The sequence below is a fragment of the Sus scrofa genome, chromosome 5 (assembly GCF_054392235.1).
Source record: "Sus scrofa isolate SSC_HxYL_T2T_F1_AM1 chromosome 5, Sscrofa_HxYL_maternal_Yorkshire_Landrace_v2.0, whole genome shotgun sequence".
NCBI classification, from domain to species: domain Eukaryota; kingdom Metazoa; phylum Chordata; class Mammalia; order Artiodactyla; family Suidae; genus Sus; species Sus scrofa.
The window spans coordinates 100,704,298-100,721,663 of NC_139387.1; the positions used below are offsets into that span (position 1 = coordinate 100,704,298).

The 17,366-nt window shown below is 35.5% G+C and overlaps 1 long non-coding RNA gene across 2 annotated transcripts in view; it reads right to left on the bottom strand.

Moving 5' to 3' along the window:
* Positions 1-17,366, bottom strand: part of LOC110260804 (uncharacterized) — a 364,487-nt gene that overhangs the window by 109,853 nt on the left and 237,268 nt on the right. The window lies entirely within an intron of this gene.

The following is a 17,366-nucleotide window of genomic DNA, read 5'->3' on the forward strand; positions in this document are numbered from 1 at the left end:
GGACCTGGAGAAAATGTGTTGCATCTGAGATTCATTTGTGGGAGAAATCAACGAGACTCCTTGACTGATTAGATGTGGGGAGGTGGAGAAGAAGCAGGTGTTACAGACAATACCTATGTTTCAGGGGGCAACTGAGAAGAACAGAGATTTGAGAAGAGTATCAAGAGAAGGGAAGAAACACAGCATTCGCACAAATATTAAGATAAATTAATACATAATTACATTTTTTCCCTGTTAACCAACCCTTCAAGTTCTAGGTCATGTCCTATCTTCATGAAAACAACTCTGATTATCCAAGGCAAAAGTCAGTTGGCTCCCCCCTCTCATTTTTGCTGCACTTGCTATTTAGTGAAGTTTGCACATGCTTAGTGAAGTAAACCTTATCCTGTTTACTTTATGATTGCTTCCTCTCTGCACCTAGATTTTCAGCTCAGTGGCAGGAGACATTTTCTTATATTCCTTTGAGTTCCCTGTATCAATAAGTAGAGTTTGAAAAAATTTTGACTACTTCATTGGAAACATGATTTTGAGAGAAAGTTTGAAAAGGACATATTGGTATGTCCTTTCCCAAATTCTGTTCGTAGAGAAAAAAAAAAAAACATATTATGTATGTAAGCTAACTTCTGAAATGTTTTCATGAGGACGACCTATAAAGGACTGTAGAATAATTGATGGTGGTGATAATTTATTGTAGTATACAGTTTTAATACAGGAAGATGGAGAGGACTCAAGGTATTTGTTTTCACGTCTCTGAATTCACTGTCCCTCCCGTGAATTCGTGATGCTTGTTGCATTTAGAAGAACGTGGTAATGGTGAGGATGGGAGGAAGGGGCTGAGAGAGAATTTATGAAAATCCATGTACAATGTGGTTCCATGGAATACATGAAAAGTGCTGTTACCTTAGAGGCCAAACAAACAAACACCTCTCTACACTGATACCTAGAATAGTACAACCCATACTCTCTGCCTTCTATGCCACATGATTAATGGTGAAAGTAGGACAGGGCTGAACCTGTGACTCTTTGATGGATTCTTTCTCCAACTGTTCCTTCATTTTGGACCCATCTTGAAGTAGCCTCTTACAGCTTCCTTGGCTCACCATCCTTTGGGAAGATTTAAGTGAGAGTGGGGGCAGGAGATCTCACTGCTGTCACTTATCTATCACTCCTGCTGTTTTCATTAACCACAGTTAGCTCTTCGCTAATGTGAATATTTATGTAGAAGTAAAAGACTCATTTATTGAGCACCTAATGTATGGCAGGATTTGGCTAGGCTTCTTTGAAGACATGGATATGAAGACAAACCAAAAAATCTACCTAAGGGGCATGCAGTGTCAAAGCGAGATATACATAGAACTTTTCACTATGAAAATAGAGATTTTTTTCCCCCTAAGGGAGGCTTACCTGGGTTTAAGCCTTTAGAGCCAGGAAGATTTGGATTAGCAGCTTGACTTCTCCACATTGCAGCTACTTGGGCAAGATGCTTAATTTCTCTAAGCCTTATTTGCATTAGTCCCAAAATAAAAATATGATATCTTATTCTAGGGTTGTTGTAAAAACTAAATGAGGTAATATATTGGGAGTTCCTATTGTGGTGCAGCGGAAAATAATCCAACTAGTATCCATGAGGATGCGAGTTCGATCCCTGGTCTTGCTCAGTGGGTTGGGGAATCCAGCATTGCCCTGAGCTGTGGTGTAAGTTGCAGATGTGGCTCGGATCTCACATTGCTATGGCTGTGGCATAGGCCAGCAGCTGTAGCTTCAATTAGACCTCCTAGCCTGGGAACTTCCATATGCTATGGGTGCATCCCTAAGAAGCAATAAATAAATAAATAAGGTAATATATTGATAATATATTCAAAAATCCTAGTATACACATTATACATAGTGAGTGCTTAATAAATCATAAGCATGTATATAAACATGAAGCTCTATTGCACTTGTCCAACAAGTACTTGAATATTCATTTGTGGCCCCAACTTTTCCTTTGCAAAGACAAAGTTGATGATAATGATCTGTTTCCTGGGGCTGAGTCAGACCCGTTGGCCCAAGGACGCACTATTTCTTCATAGCTCGGGAAGCGTCCTTCCATGGTTTAGCTTCCCTCCCACTCCACCCTTCCCTCTCCCACCCGCCCTCACAAGACTTTCCCTTTCTCCTACTCCAAATGACTATGCAAGAGTCAAATTGCTCTTGAGAATATATACTTATAAGCACAAACTTGAGAACAAATACTTGGTTATTTCAAAGTGTGAAATGAGGCAACTTGTCTCTCACTTTATCCATTAGGAAAGGTATGAGCAGTGATTTTCAATATCTTCTTTTTTACTGCTTTGAAACAAACCTGATAGTTTTTCATTACTTCTTGGCTTCAGCTTTCCTGTGTGAAAAGCAGAGGGTTGTGAAATGAGAATGTTGGGTTGCCTTGGATGACGGGATCTGTGTTATGGTGAAGTGGAACTGAAAATATGTTTGGTGGAAAGATCACTGTCACAGAAATCAAGACATCTGGACTCCTGACGTCTCTAACAGACTGACTTTAGATTAGAGATTAAAGTGTGAGAAGATGAGGAAAGAACTTACTCTTCCAAAATATCCTGACCCAATTTTGCTTTATAATGGCAACATTTTCTGTTCTTTCTTGTTTGGTCTGAAGATGAGGAAGAGTAAGAGGATGACCTGAGAAAGGGATGGGAAGGACAAATATCAGAACATCAGGATGTTTATGTTGGCGATGGAGTGGTCAGAACATCTAAGGACTTTTCCCACCTAAGGACTTTTTCCATATGGGAACCAAAGGACATTGGCTTCCTGGTTGGTCTCTAAGAAGGACAATTTTCCAGAGTTAAGGGATAAACATCATATTTAATGATTCGCTAGATCTAGTGTGCAAAAGTTTAAGATATTTGCAAAGAGACAGCTTTTCCACTAATGTATTTTTGGCAATGATTTTCACAAAGTGGTAATTTTATAAATTTCTAGAGATCATGGACAAGAATAGTGGTTTCTGAGAGGAGGCTGGAAAATCAGTCCCAAGACTCTTCTCAACCCATCCTTCCCAACAAAGTTTAGTATAAATTACTCAATGTAAATATCTTAGATTCAAAATAAGAAAGACTCTTTCTAGTATTCTCCTAGTCACTGTCACCAGGAGATAGTACCACCCTGACATGCCCAGAAGGAGAAGAGCATGTTAGATATTATCACGGATTTCCTTAAGCTGGCCCATTTTCCATAAATAACAAACCATAGTGCTGGAATGCCACTTACACTGTCATTCTACTCATTTAAAAATAAGTGCTGACCTTTTGTACCTATCACTGTGACAAGTTAAACATATTCTACCTGTAGAAACTAGAGAAAGCATTTTTCACCATGAAAAATAAAAGCCATCCAAACTGAGTTTAGCTTTTCTATAAAATAGTAGACATTATTATACATATTACTATGTATAAAATAAGTGAACAGCAAGGACCTACTCCATAGCATAGGGAACTATACTAAATATCTTGTAATAACCTATCATCGATAAGAATCTGAAACAGAATATATTTGTATGTATAACTGATCACTTTGCTGTACACTTGAAACTAATGCAATAGTGTAAATTAACAATACCTCAATAAAAATAAGCATGTAAATAAATAATAAGTAGTATCCACTAGGCTATCTTCACATGCCTGGCGGAGAATGAAAGGATGATGTGACAGCATGACCATTTAGAGAAGAGAAACTCTACATTCAATGTTCAGAGGAACCCTGCCTGTGTGGGGAAGTAGTACTTGAACAGAGGACAGAGGGTAGCAATGACAGGCCCAACAGTAAGGATCTCGAATGACGGAGCACTTAATTATACATCAATCATTTACATACATCAATTCACTGTGTCCTGGGATTCACACTCTCAACTCCCCACTTAAAAAAACCCCTGCCATTGTGCTTAAATCCTAAGACGACTTGGGGACAATCATATCCAAAGGCGTGGCAGGTAGAGAGTCTCTAGGTAGACACAAAGCCAGGAAATATGTTGAGGAACAAGGATTCCAGAGCAGCTCGTGTGGAATGAGTGAGGGAGGAAAGGCTGCACATATGAGGAAGGGTGCTGGGGGCTGCAATAAAGAGTTTTGATTTTTATTCTTGTTTTAGGACTTGTCATCTCATTCACTATTATTATATTTTAGATATTTGAAGGTAAACTTGCTTTTCATTTGTAATATATTTACGCAATCAACCTGAGCATATCAGGCAAACAGACACAGAATAGTTTTTCTAAAAAAAAAAATGCATAGTGTTGAAAAGACCACCTATAGAATGGGGAAAATATTTACAAATGATGCAACTGACAATGGATTAATTTCCAAAATATACAAAAAGCTCATAGAGCCCAATAGTAAAAAAACAAAAAACAAACAAACAAAAAAAACACCCATCAACGTAATTTAAAAAAATGGGTGGAAAAACTAAATAGACATCTCTCTAAAAAATACATACAGATGGCCAAGAGGCACAGTAAAATATGTTTAATACCACTAATTATTAGAGAAGTGCAAATCAAACACCAAAATGAGGTATCACCTCACACTGGTCAGAATGGCCATCATCAATAATAAGTCTACAAATAATAAATACTTGAGAGGATGTTGAAAAAAGGAAACCCTTCTACACAGTTAGCAGGCATGTGAATTAGTGCGACAACTATGGAGAACAGTATGGAGGTTCCTTAAAAAACTAAAAATAGAGCTACTATATGATCCAGAAATCCCACTCCTAGGCATCCACCCAGAGAAAACCATAATTCAAAAAGATACATGCACCCCTATGTCAAGAGCAGCACTATTTACAATAGCCAAGATTTGGAAGCAACTTAAATGTCTATTGACAGAAGAATGGATAAAGAAGATGTTTATATTACAAATGGAATACCACTCAGCCATAAAAAAGAGCGAATCAATGCCATTTGCAGTAATACGGATGGACCTAGAGAGTCTCATACTAAGTGGAGTAAGTCTGACAGAGAAAGACAAATATCATAAGATATCACTTAGATGTAGAATCTAAAAAAATGATACAAATGAATTTACTTGCAAAACAGAAACAGACCCACAGATATAGAAAACAAAGGGGAAAAGAAGGGGAGGGATCAATTAGGAATTTAGGATTAATAGATACACACTACTATGTAAAAATTGGTAAACAATGAGGACCTCCTTGTTTAAAATAGGTAAACAAAAGCACAGGGAACTATATTCAATATATTTGTAATAAACTATAATGGAAAAAGAATACAAAAAAGAATATATATATATATATATATATATATATGAATGAGTCAGCAACTGAATCACTTTGCTTTACACCTGAAACATTGTAAATTAACTATACTTCAATAAAAAAATAAAAGAAGGCCAAAAAATGCATGGAGTTTTATCCTTAGTACTATACAGATAATTATTGAGTGTGACAGAATTTAGCTATTAAATATTTCCACTCCTTAAAATATTCAAGTGTAAATAATTCACTAGATTGAATAATATCATACGCCATAGTCCGCACCAAGCCTATTGACCACTCAGGCAGATTGTTTCTATTAGATGCATTTTCCTCTTAGGACTTCCGAGAAAGTATAAATATTTAACATCTTTAAGCAATTTGAGCAATCATAGTTTACTCTGATATTAAAAATGCAGTAGCGATGGAAAAAAACATCTTTCTAACACAATACAGACCTAGATCTAGATAAATAAAACTTTCTTGTCTGTAAACTTCCCTCAGGAAACCATAACTAATCTTCAACAGCACTATTTCAGTTCAGGTTTGTCCTTTCAACACACTGAGTCATTGTTTGGTGATCAGAATTATCTCCTCTAGTTTCATCTCCCTAGGAAATTGGCTCCAGGATTTGATCATCGTTAAGAAGCAATGGCCACCATGTAAGCAAGGACAAAGCTCGTTGTTGGTACCAAGGAAATTAACATGGTAAAATACCGCTGTGGTAGAAGTGACAGAAATGACTTTTCTACTCTTGTGAAGAATTGGCTGAATTCTCTCAGAATGATGGAATAGATGTTTTGCAAGTCCCAAAGGTTATGAGACTCTCTCCTGCAGGAAAAACAAAAAACAAAAAAGAAGAACCAGCAAGAAATTTACAATATGGAGTAGTTTAGTACTTAGAGTATTAGGAACATGTGAAAAAAAAATTGACTCCTGAGACTGGTAGGGATTGTTTTAGGGAGTTACTATGGGAAAGGACAGAAAAGGCTTGGTTCAGAGGTAAGTATTAAATGTTTATTATTTGAGTCCAGAAATGGGTGGGAGTGAGTAAAAGGGGACGTTCCCTCAGTAAGTTGATGTTTTTGGCAAGAGTACAACTGATGTTGCAAGAAGGGAAACAGTCTCAAGATGAAAATCTCTTACAGGTTGGCATTTGCCCAAAACTGTAATGTTGACAGGGAAGTGCAGGCACACCCGAAAACATCCTGGTTAAATTACAGGTGTTGTGTAAAAGCAAGTGGGAAGAGCAAATATTTTGTAACTAGTAAGCAGATTTTGGTAGTTGCCTTATATATGATGTGTATAGTGTGTGATATTATAAGCTTTTAGGACACAACATAATTGTTTTGTATTTCTGTTGTGAAACAGCTTTGCTCTGAGAATCATACAATATTTGATGCAGAAAAGACATTTCACATAATCTCTTCTGATGGATTTTTTTTTTAGCAGAAGTAATTGCTTTTAAATAAAATCTGAAATGTAACTCTACAAAAACAGATGGTATTATATTAATAAAAATAATTTTGCAAGTTCAAACCAAATATATTTACCCTTTATATTGTCAATAACTGAAAATCATGGAGTTTTGATTAATATGAACACTTGGAATCAGCTACTGTGGGACATGTAATTTCATGTAACCCTGAGTATCTCTTTTAGTATTCTTCTGTGTTTGCACACTATCAAAAAAAAAATCCTGATTTACACTGAAAAGTAGTTGTAAATGGGAGGTTTTTAGGAGCTTGCCTTATAATTTCAGGATATTCTTGTAGAAGAAGACTTTATTAAGAAATGAGTCAAACTGGAAGCACAAGTTCTTGCATTGGTGGTTTCCAATGTGCTAACATCTGGTATATAACTCCTTGGAGTGTATTAAATATTATGATATTTAAAATGTTTCCAAAATCCTTAAAATGCAAATTGAGTCCAATATCTGGTAAACGCTTTCCACAGAAGCTCTTCTGCAGAAATTTAGTTTTTTAGTGGTTGTATAATAACTAGTTAAGGCTTCTTTACAACTGAAGTATGTGCAATCTAGCAAAATAAATAAGCTTAACACTGTTCAATAAAATAATTTACATTCTATCTGGGAAACATCACAGTTGGGACTGGACTCTGAGCCTCTTGACTTTTATCCTGTTTGGTTTTCATGGAGAATGAGTTCAACACAATATGGTAATTGTTCACTTACTGTCAGTTTTATTCTTTTAGCACATTTTTAGGACATACCTATGGGCTTCTATTGCTTTAATATGTGCTTCACCAGCACGATTTAAAGTCCCTTGTCTAAGAGAACTGAGCCATACATTTTTCTATAGCCATTAGCACCCTGTGACCATAGTAGGATATTAATAACATCCTACTATGGGCACAGTGTGATTATACATCTAAAAAGTATGAACTTATTCCCATGTAAACATCTATTATTGATAATTTACTTGGTGTGAGGTGTTCTGTTAATACTTCCAAGGGCATCATTTTTAGTGTGTAGACAGATCTATCCACATTTTCATTTAAATATTTCATGGAAAATTTTTTTGTACTTAGTGAATTAAAGGCATGTATATTGACTATCCCCTACATCCCCAGCACTGGTATAATTCCATGGATAGGATGGTAAGCCTTTTGTGCAACTATTTCACGTAGTATAAATAAAAGCAATTATTCAGTAGAAACCATCATGTCAAAATGGGTAGCCATCATTGCTAAGTGCATCATTAAATTGGGATTTTAACTTGGATGGTTGGTATTTTCTCCTCTCACTTGGAAGATAGCATTCTAAAACTAAAATATTGTTAGGTCTGCTTTTATGTTGTAGGGGAGATAAAAGTTCTGTCTTCAGAAATATCCTGGTTTTGCTTAACGATATTTAATGTCCCGCTCCTCTAGGGGAGGGTTATTATCTGTCCAAGTAAAAGGCTTGTTTAGCTCTTTAGTTTCATAACAATATCTTAATCTTATTTCTTCCTAAAGTGTTAGACTGAACTATATAAAATTGATGTTGTATAGATAAAAAAATGAGTTTTATATGGTTCTGCCTAGTGTGTAAATCCAACTCAAAGGAACAGATTGTTTGCTATCTAACTCTTATCAAAAGCTCCATGGATGAAAGTGATAATAATGGAGATTGGGTTTAAAGCAGAGGTCAACAAACTTTTTCTCAAAGAGCCAGAGAGTAAATATTTGAGGCTTTGTGGGCTATATCGTCTGCAGCAACTCTATGTCCAAGCTCAGAAACTCTTCCCAGATCAATGCAGACTTTAAGAGCTCCATTTTGGAAAAACATGCTAACTTGAATCAAGGTTTATTACCTAACTATTAAGGTCATCAATTTAAGCCTTATATCTAAAGCCTTATATTTAAGCCTTATATCTAGACTCTGAGCATTTCAAGAGTTTATGTTATAGTCCACTAGTTTTATACACCAGGAAAACCACGATGTCCCTTTATATTATTTAATACACATGAGCAGGTATAGGCCAGATGATTAAAAATTCATAAACACTATTTTAACAGTATTAAAATAACAATGTAAGAAAAAAAAGTTAATCATAATTATTCTGCCTCAGTAAATTAAGCTCTTGTAATTGTTTCCTTAACTCATGTGTGAAATATTTTAACACTGTTATAATCATAGTTTATGTTGTTTGTGTTTAAGCAATTTAATACAAGATTTTTTTCATCAAGCTATATATTTTTATAACTTTACTATCTGAAATATATTCATTCAGAAAATATTTATTGAGCATCTATTATGTGCTGTGTTCTGTCTATATATAGGAGATACTGTAGGGAACAAGATATATAAAATCCTTGACCTCATAAAGGCTATATTTTGAAGGAATAAGACAGAAGATAAACATAGGGATAATTCTTAAAAAATATATATATATATATGTATTTAAATGGTGATTAGAGCTATGATAAAAATAAAACATAAGAACAGGGTAATAAGAAACTGCTGGAGGACATTGGTGGGTGGTAATTCTGAAGGTTCTTCTACAGAATGATGAGAAGGAGCCAGCCATGTGTAAACCTCTATCTTTGCACTAAACCTGATTCTAGAGGAAGTCAAAGATACCAGATAAATAATGGAGGAGGTTCAGTGGGAGAGGGGAGAACGGACCAGGGCCCCGGTCTCCCCTACAGGTTTCACAGCCTAATTCAGATCCAAGCTGGGAGAAGGAAATTTCATTTTGGATAAAAGTTTGTATTTTTAATATAACACTGGACTGGACTTTAAAAACCCATTTCAGTTCTTACCACAAACAGGTTTCACAAATATACTTATTTAACAAAGTAAGTGTGAACTGGAGATTGTCAAGAAATATTGTTAATATTTCTCTATTACTTTGAAACTAGCATTGAACACTCAATGCTCTGTATATAGGAGGTGTTGAAATTTCAAAAGCTAAGGAGACTCAGCTGGCATGAGAGATGGACTCTTCGCTTTGGTAAACTGGTTAGTGTCTGCTCAATATTGCCTGTATGAATATGGAGCCAGTGGGACAAAACATTCTCCTGTTATAAGAGAAGGTGATAATCCAGGTTTTTATGTGAAATTGTTTGATTTTAAAAATGCTGGAAGCTCACTTAATTAAAATACACTCAAACACACAGAGGTCAAATAAAACCCTTTGGTCAGTTGAATGTAGTCCATTGAACTACCAATTTGTGACTTCCTGTGTATGGGCTGTGTCTAAAGTTTGTAAATAAATAAATAAATGCTACTTACATTTTTATACTTTAAAAAACTATTCATAGCATTTAAATGGTATGCTAATTTACATTCTTAAGTAAAACTTTTTTCCTTTTCTTTTCCTAGTTTTTAATGTATATTGTCTCCCTTTATTAGATTCTTAAGATGTTTCAACTTACTAAGGGGAGTGAGTGTTAACTTTAAGAAACTCTCATTTTTCCTGGGTGTCTTTTCTCTGCTCAATTTGGACTGGTTGATGTTTTGAACTTTGTGCAGTTTTCTTCCAGGGATTGATTTTTTTTTTTTTTTTTTTTTTTTTTTGGCGCAGGTCCCCCCTTTCTTGGCTTGAAGTTCTCCCTTCTTTGTTTCCTCCCTTGTTTTCTTGGAAAACATCCTTAAGTAAGTTCCTAAGAAAGGATGTGTAGGAAGTAAACATTCTGAGTCTCCGTACATCTGAAGTGCTTTTATTCTACATTATATTTGACTGCTAATTTGGCCAAGTATAAAACTATAATAGGCTTAAAATTATTTTCCCTAACATTAAAGTTATTTTTCCCCCATTGTGACTGCTGTTTTTTAAAGTCTCTTCTTAATTGTTGGCTTTTAAATATATTTGTTGGTATAACTTTGCAATGTTTTCATTATTTAAATAGATAAAAATTAACATTTATATCGATGCTAGGAGGAAAATCAAAGCAAATCTAAGGAGAACAGAATGCAGAAAATAAAGTCAGAGTTGATCATGTGAAATATGATCAGTCCTTGTCACATTTGTATTTTTCTCTATCTAGAAACTTTTTGAATTTTTCTTAATACTTTGTGTTTAAAAATTTTATACTGTTGTGTCTAATTTGGAGTATTTTTCTTCATTGTCCAAGGCACTTAATAGAAACTTTTTAATAAAAATATTGATGCTTGGTCCTAGAAAGTTTCTTTTATGAATCTTTAAAAAAATCATTTTATACTCTTTCATTTTTTTCTGGTTTGATTTTATAGCGCTAATGGAAGCTACAATTTGAATTATCAGCTAGAGTATTTAATTTTTACAAAATTGAGTCTAGGAAAACACACAGATTTACTATTACATAACTGTTTCTTCTATTTTTTTTTCATTCTGTACAAGTTATACATCTACATAGATTTAAAAGTAAACAGTTCACAACATTGTAAGTCAACTATAATTAAAAACTTAAAAATAAATACGTAAAAGGCCTGTGCAGGGAGTTCCCGTCATGGCTCAGAGGAAATGAATCTGACTAGCATCTGTGAGGACACAGGTTTGATCCCTGGCCTCCACTACTCAGTGGGTTAAGGACCTGGCGTTGCCATGAGCTATGGTGTAGGTCGCAGACACTGCTTAGATCTTCATTGCTGTGGCTGTGGCGTAGGCCAGCAGCTACAGCTTCGATTAGACTGGTACCCTGGGAACCTCCATATGTCACAGGTGCCGCCCTAAAAAGACCAAAAATAAATAAATAAATAAATAAATAAATAAATAAATAAAAATAAATAAATAAATAAAAGTAAACAGTTAATAGGATTTACTCTTAAAAAGAGCACTCACCTCCCCACCTCTTCTCTATGCTGAATTTTCATTTCTCTTTTTAAACTCTTCTACTTGTTTCTACTAGTGTTTGCTTCTACATTTCTAAATAATATGCCTACACTGATTTTTTTCCATTTTGGATACTATCTATTAATTTCTTACTCTGAAGCCAAGGATTTAATTATGTAAGACATGCCTCCCCCTCCTCTCCACTGAAACACTTTTCCTTCCCCATTTTCCAGATATAACCTTATCATTCCATTTAATTAAGCAAAGTCAGTATTGAGAACTATACAGATTTTATTAGCAGGAGAACTATGTAGTATATCCTAATTTCATTTCCTTTCCTATAGAAATATTCTTTTTCTTGGAGTCATCATTGACTAGCTCTTTTTCTTTCATTTATTTTTTTGGGTACCTATCACAGCTCAACTCCAAACTTTTTGCCAGAAATCTCCTCTCAAAGCATTCAAACATTTCAAGTAATTTCTTAAATTTCACTTTGCTGTACACCTGAAACAGTCAGTTGTCCCTCATGTCTGAGGGTTTCCTCAAATGTCTTGTGTCCTATGGGTGTCCATTCATACTTAAATTTGATGCACTAAATGGCTCTCTGGGAGCTCCAGTGGGTTTTATTCTAGCATGACTGGATTAGGAGTTTTCCCTGGGAGATCCACAACCATCATCATCTGTAGATCTCTTACAGGCTTGTCATCTTAAGATTTCCTTCCTGGGGATCTAGTCTGGCTGCTGATGCATTCTGGGAGCTGAGTGAGGAAAAAGGGGGGGAATCTCATGATTCAGGATATCCACAATGACTTAGATGTTTTATTTTTAGTATGTCAGCTCTGACTTCAGCAGTTCACAATATAAGATCCCCCTGCTTGAATCCCTCCAAAGAGCATGTTTTTATTGTGTGAGGAAGGAAAAGAACTCTGACTGAGTAGGTGGGGAGAAGTGAATTTGAGCAAGGAGTAAGTCTAATTGTTTTTGGCTTTTGATTCTCTTTTAGAGGTAAACAATGACTTCAGTTTTGAAATGTTCTAGGGTTCTTTGATGTAAATAATCTTATTCTTGATTTTACTACATTGTTAGTGTATGTTTAACTTTTCCACTTTTTAATAAGTTTGTCATCATCTTTTGTTGGTTTTATAGATTCCAAAATTTTGATGCTGTAATTTCCTTCTCTGCCCTCATTTTCCATGTAGATTTGCATCTTTTTGAAAATATCTTCAGTGTCATTTTAGTGAAGTATGGAAAAGGAATGCAGAGCAAAATATGTTCAAATTGTCATGTTTAAACAGAAGTCTTTGTTTTAATTTTAATTCAACATTTACTTAATAGGACATTAAAAACTGGGAGGATTTTATTTTTATTTTTTTAAATTATTCAATGAATTTTATTACATTTATAGTTGTACAACGATCATCACAACCCAATTTTATAGCATTTTCACCCCAAATCCCAGTGCATCCTGCCACTCTCCAAACTCTCTCATTTGGAAATCATAAGTTTTTCAAAGTCTGTGAGTCAGTATCTGTTCTGCAAAGAAGTTCATTGTGTCCTTTTATTTTTAGATTCCACATGTAAGTGATAGCATACGATGTTGGGGTCTCGCTGTCTGAATGACTTCAATTAGCATGATAATTTCTAGGTCCATCCATGTTGCTGTAAATGCCATTATATCTTTCCATTTAATGGCTGGGTAATATATATGTACCACATCTTCTTTATCCACTCCTCTGTCAATGGACATTTAGGTAGTTTCCATGTCTTGGCTATTGCATAGAGTGCTGCAATGAACATTGGAGTACATGTGTCTTTTCGAGTCATGGTTTTCTCTGAATAGATGCCCAGGAGTGGGATTTCTGGATCAAATGGCAATTCTATTTTTAGTTTTCTGAGGAATCTTCATTCTATTTTCCACAGTGGTTGCACCAAATTACGTTCCCACCAACAGTGTAATAGGGTTCGCTTTTCTTCATACCCTCTCCAGTGCTTATTGTTGGTAGACTTTTTGATGATGGCCATTCTGGCTGGTGTAAGGTGGTACCTCCTAGTGGTTTTGATTTGCATTTCTCTAATAATGAGTGATGTTGAACATCTTTTCATGTGTTTTTTGGCCATCTGTGTGTCTTCTTTGGATAATCGTCTCCTTATACCTCCCACTCATTTGTTGATGGGGTTGTTTGTTTTTTTGGTATTGAGATGCAGGAGGTGTTTATAAATTTTGGAGATTAATCCCTTGTCAGTCACTTCATTTGCAAATACTTTCTCCCATTCTGTGGATAGTATTTTCATTTTGTTTATGGTTTCCTTTGTTGTGCAGAAACTTTCAAGTTTAATTAAATCCCATTGGTTATTTTTGTTTTTATCATCATTACTCTAGGAAGTGGACTGGAGAAGATATTGCTGTGGTTTATGTCAAAGAGTGTTTGGCCTATGTTTTCCCCTAAGAGTTTTATAGTATCTGGCCTTATATCTAGGTCTTTAATCCATTTTGAGTTTATTTTTGTGTATGGTGTCAGGAAGTGTTCTAATTTCATTCTTTAAGATGTGGCTGTCCAGTTTTCCCAGCACCACTTATTGAAGGGGTTGTCTTTTCTCCTTTGTATATTCTTGCCTCCTTTATTATAGATTAGTTGACTATAGGTGTGTGGGTTTAATTCTGGGCTTTCTATCCTGTTCCACTGATCTATATTTCTATCTTTGTGACAGTACCATACATTTTGATGACTGTAGCTTTGCAGTATAATCTGAAGTCAAGGACTGATTTGTTCAACTCCAATTTTCTTTCTCAGGATGGCTTTGGCTACTCTGGGTCTTTTGTGCTTCCAAAAAAACTTTCAAATATTTTGTTTGAGTTCTGTAAAAAATGTCCTTGGTAATTTGATAGGGATTGCATTGAATCTGTAGATTGCCTTGGGTAGTATAAGAATGACAATATTGATAATATTAACTCTTCTAATCCAAGAGCATGGTATGTCTTTCCATCTCTTTGTTTCATCTTTGATTTCTTTCATCAGCATCTTATAGTTTTCAGAGTACAGGTCTTTTGTCTCTTTAGGTAGGTTTATTCCTAAGTATTTTATTCTTTTTGATGCATGCTAAATGGGACTGTTTCCCTAACTTCTCTTTCTGATCTTTCATTGTTAGTATATAGAAATGCAGTCAGTTTCTGTGTATTAATTTTTTATCCCGCAACTTTGCCAAGTTCATTGATGAGCATTAACAATTTTCTGGTAGAGTCTTTAGGATTCCCTAGGTATAGTATCATGTCATCTGCAAATAGTGATAGTTTTACTCCTTCCTTTCCAATTTGGATTCCTTTTATTTCTTTTACTTCTCCGATTGCCATGGCTAGGACTTCTAAAACTATGTTTAATAGTAGTGGTGAGAGCAGACCTCCTTGTCTTGTTCCTGATCTCAGTGAGAATTCTTTCAGCTTTTCACCATTGAGAATGATGTTCGCTGTGGGTTTGTCATATATGGCCTTTATGATGTTGAGGTAGGTTCACTCTATGCCCACTTTCTGAAGGGTTTTTATCAGAAATGGGTGTTGGATTTTGTCAAAGGCTTTTTCTGCATCTATTGAGAGGATCATATGGTTTTTATTCTTCAGTTTGTTAATGTGGTGTATCACACTAATTGATTTTTGGATATTGAAGAACACTTGCATCCGTGGGATAAATCCCACTTGACCATGATGTATAAATCCTTTTAATGTATTGTTTGATGCAGTTTGCTAGTATTTTGTTGAGGATTTTATTTTTCTTTTTTCTTTTTTTGTATTTTCTAGGGCCATACCCCTGGCATATGGAGGTTCCCAGGCTAGGGGTCTAATCGGAGCTGTAGCTGCCAGCCTTCGCCAGAGTCACAGCAATGCCAGATCTGAGCTGTGTCTGTGACTACACCACAGCTCATGGCAACACTGGATCCTTAACCCACTAAGCGAGGCAAGGGATTGAACCTGCAACCTCATGGTTCCCAGTCGGATTTGTTAACCACTGAGCCATGACGGGAACTCCCAGGATTTTTGCATCTATGTTCATCAGTGAAATTGGTCTGTAATTTTCTTTTTTTGCTTTTTAGAGCTGCACCCGCAGCATATGGAGGTTCCCAGGCTAGGGGTCTAATCAGAGATGTAGTTGCCAGCCTATGCCAGAGCCACAGCTATGCCAGATCCGAGCCATGTCTGAGACCTATACCACAGCTCACGGCAACAATGGACCCTAACCCACTAAGCGAGGCCAGGGATCGAACCTGTAATGTCATGGTTCCTAGTTGGATTTGTTTCCGTTGCACCATGACAGGAACTCCTCTGTTGGAAGTTTTAAAATCACCATTTCAATTTCAGTACTTGTGATTGATCTGTTCATCTTTTCTATTGTATCTTTGTTTAGTCTTGGAAGATTGTACTTTTCTAAGAATTTGTCCATTTCTTCTAAGTTTTCCGTTTTGTGGGTGTATAGTTGCATATAGTAGTCTCTTACGATCCTTTGTATTTCTGTGATGTCCTTTGTTACTTTTTTTCATTTCTAATTTTATTGAGTCCTCTATATTTTTTTCTGGATAAGTCTGGCTAGGGGTTTATCAATTTTGTTGATCTTTTCAAAGAACCACCTTTTAGTTTCATTGATCTTTTTTATGGTTTTCTTCATTTCTATTTCATTGATTTCTGCTCTGATCTTTACATTTTCTTTCCTTCTGCTAACTTTATGTCTTGTCTGTTCTCTCTCTAGCTGCTTTAGATGTAAAGTTAGTTGTTTATTTGAGCTTTTTCTTGTTTCCTGAGGTAGACTTTTATTGCTATAAACTTTCCCCTTAGAACTGCTTTTGCTGCATCCCATAGGTTTTGGAGTGTCGTATCTTTGTTGTCATTTGCTTCTAGGTATTTTTTAATTTCCTCTTTGATTTCTTCAGTGATCCATTGGTTGTTCAGTAGCATGTTGTTTAGTTTCCATGTGTTGTTTTTTTGCAGTTTTTTCTTGTTGATATCCAGTCATAAAGGATTGTGGTCGGAAAAGATGCTTGATATGATTTCAATTTTCTTAAAGTTACTGAGGCTTGATTTCTGGCCCAGAATGTGATCAATCCTAGAGAATGTTCTGTGTGCACATGGGAAGAATGTGTATTCTGTTGCCTTTGGACGGAATGTCCTAGAAATATCTATTAAGTCCATCTGGTCTAATGCTTCATTCAAGGCCTATCTTTCCTTGTTGCTTTTTCTATCTTGGATGATCTGTCCATTTCTGTAAGTGAGGTGTTAAGTCCCCCACTATTATTGTGTTATTGTCAATTTCTCCTTTTAAGGTTGTTAGCAGTTGCCTTATATATTGTGGTGAACCTATGTTGGCTGTGTAGATATTTAAAATTGTTATATCTTCTTCTTGGACTGATCCTTTGATCATTATGTAGTGACCTTCCTTGTCCCTTAAAATATTCTTCATTTTAAAGTCTATTTTGTCTGTTATGAGTATTGCTACTCCAGCTTTCTTTTGATTCACATTCGCATGGAATATTTTCTTTCATCCTCTTACTTTCAATTTGTATGTGCCCCTAGAAGTGATGTGGGTCTCTTGAAGACAGCATATATATGGATCTTGGTTTTGTATCCATTCAGCCAGTCTATATCTTTTGGTTGGGGCAGTTAGTCCATTTACATTTAAGTTAATTATTGACATGCATGTTCTTATTGCCATTTTATTAACTGTTTTGGGTTTGTTTTTGTTGCTCTTTTTTCTTCCCTTCTTCTCTTGTTCTCTCCTCTTCTGGTTTGATGACTATCTTTAGTGTTGTATTTGAATTGTTTTTTCATATTTGTATGTGTATCAACTGCAGATTTTTGGT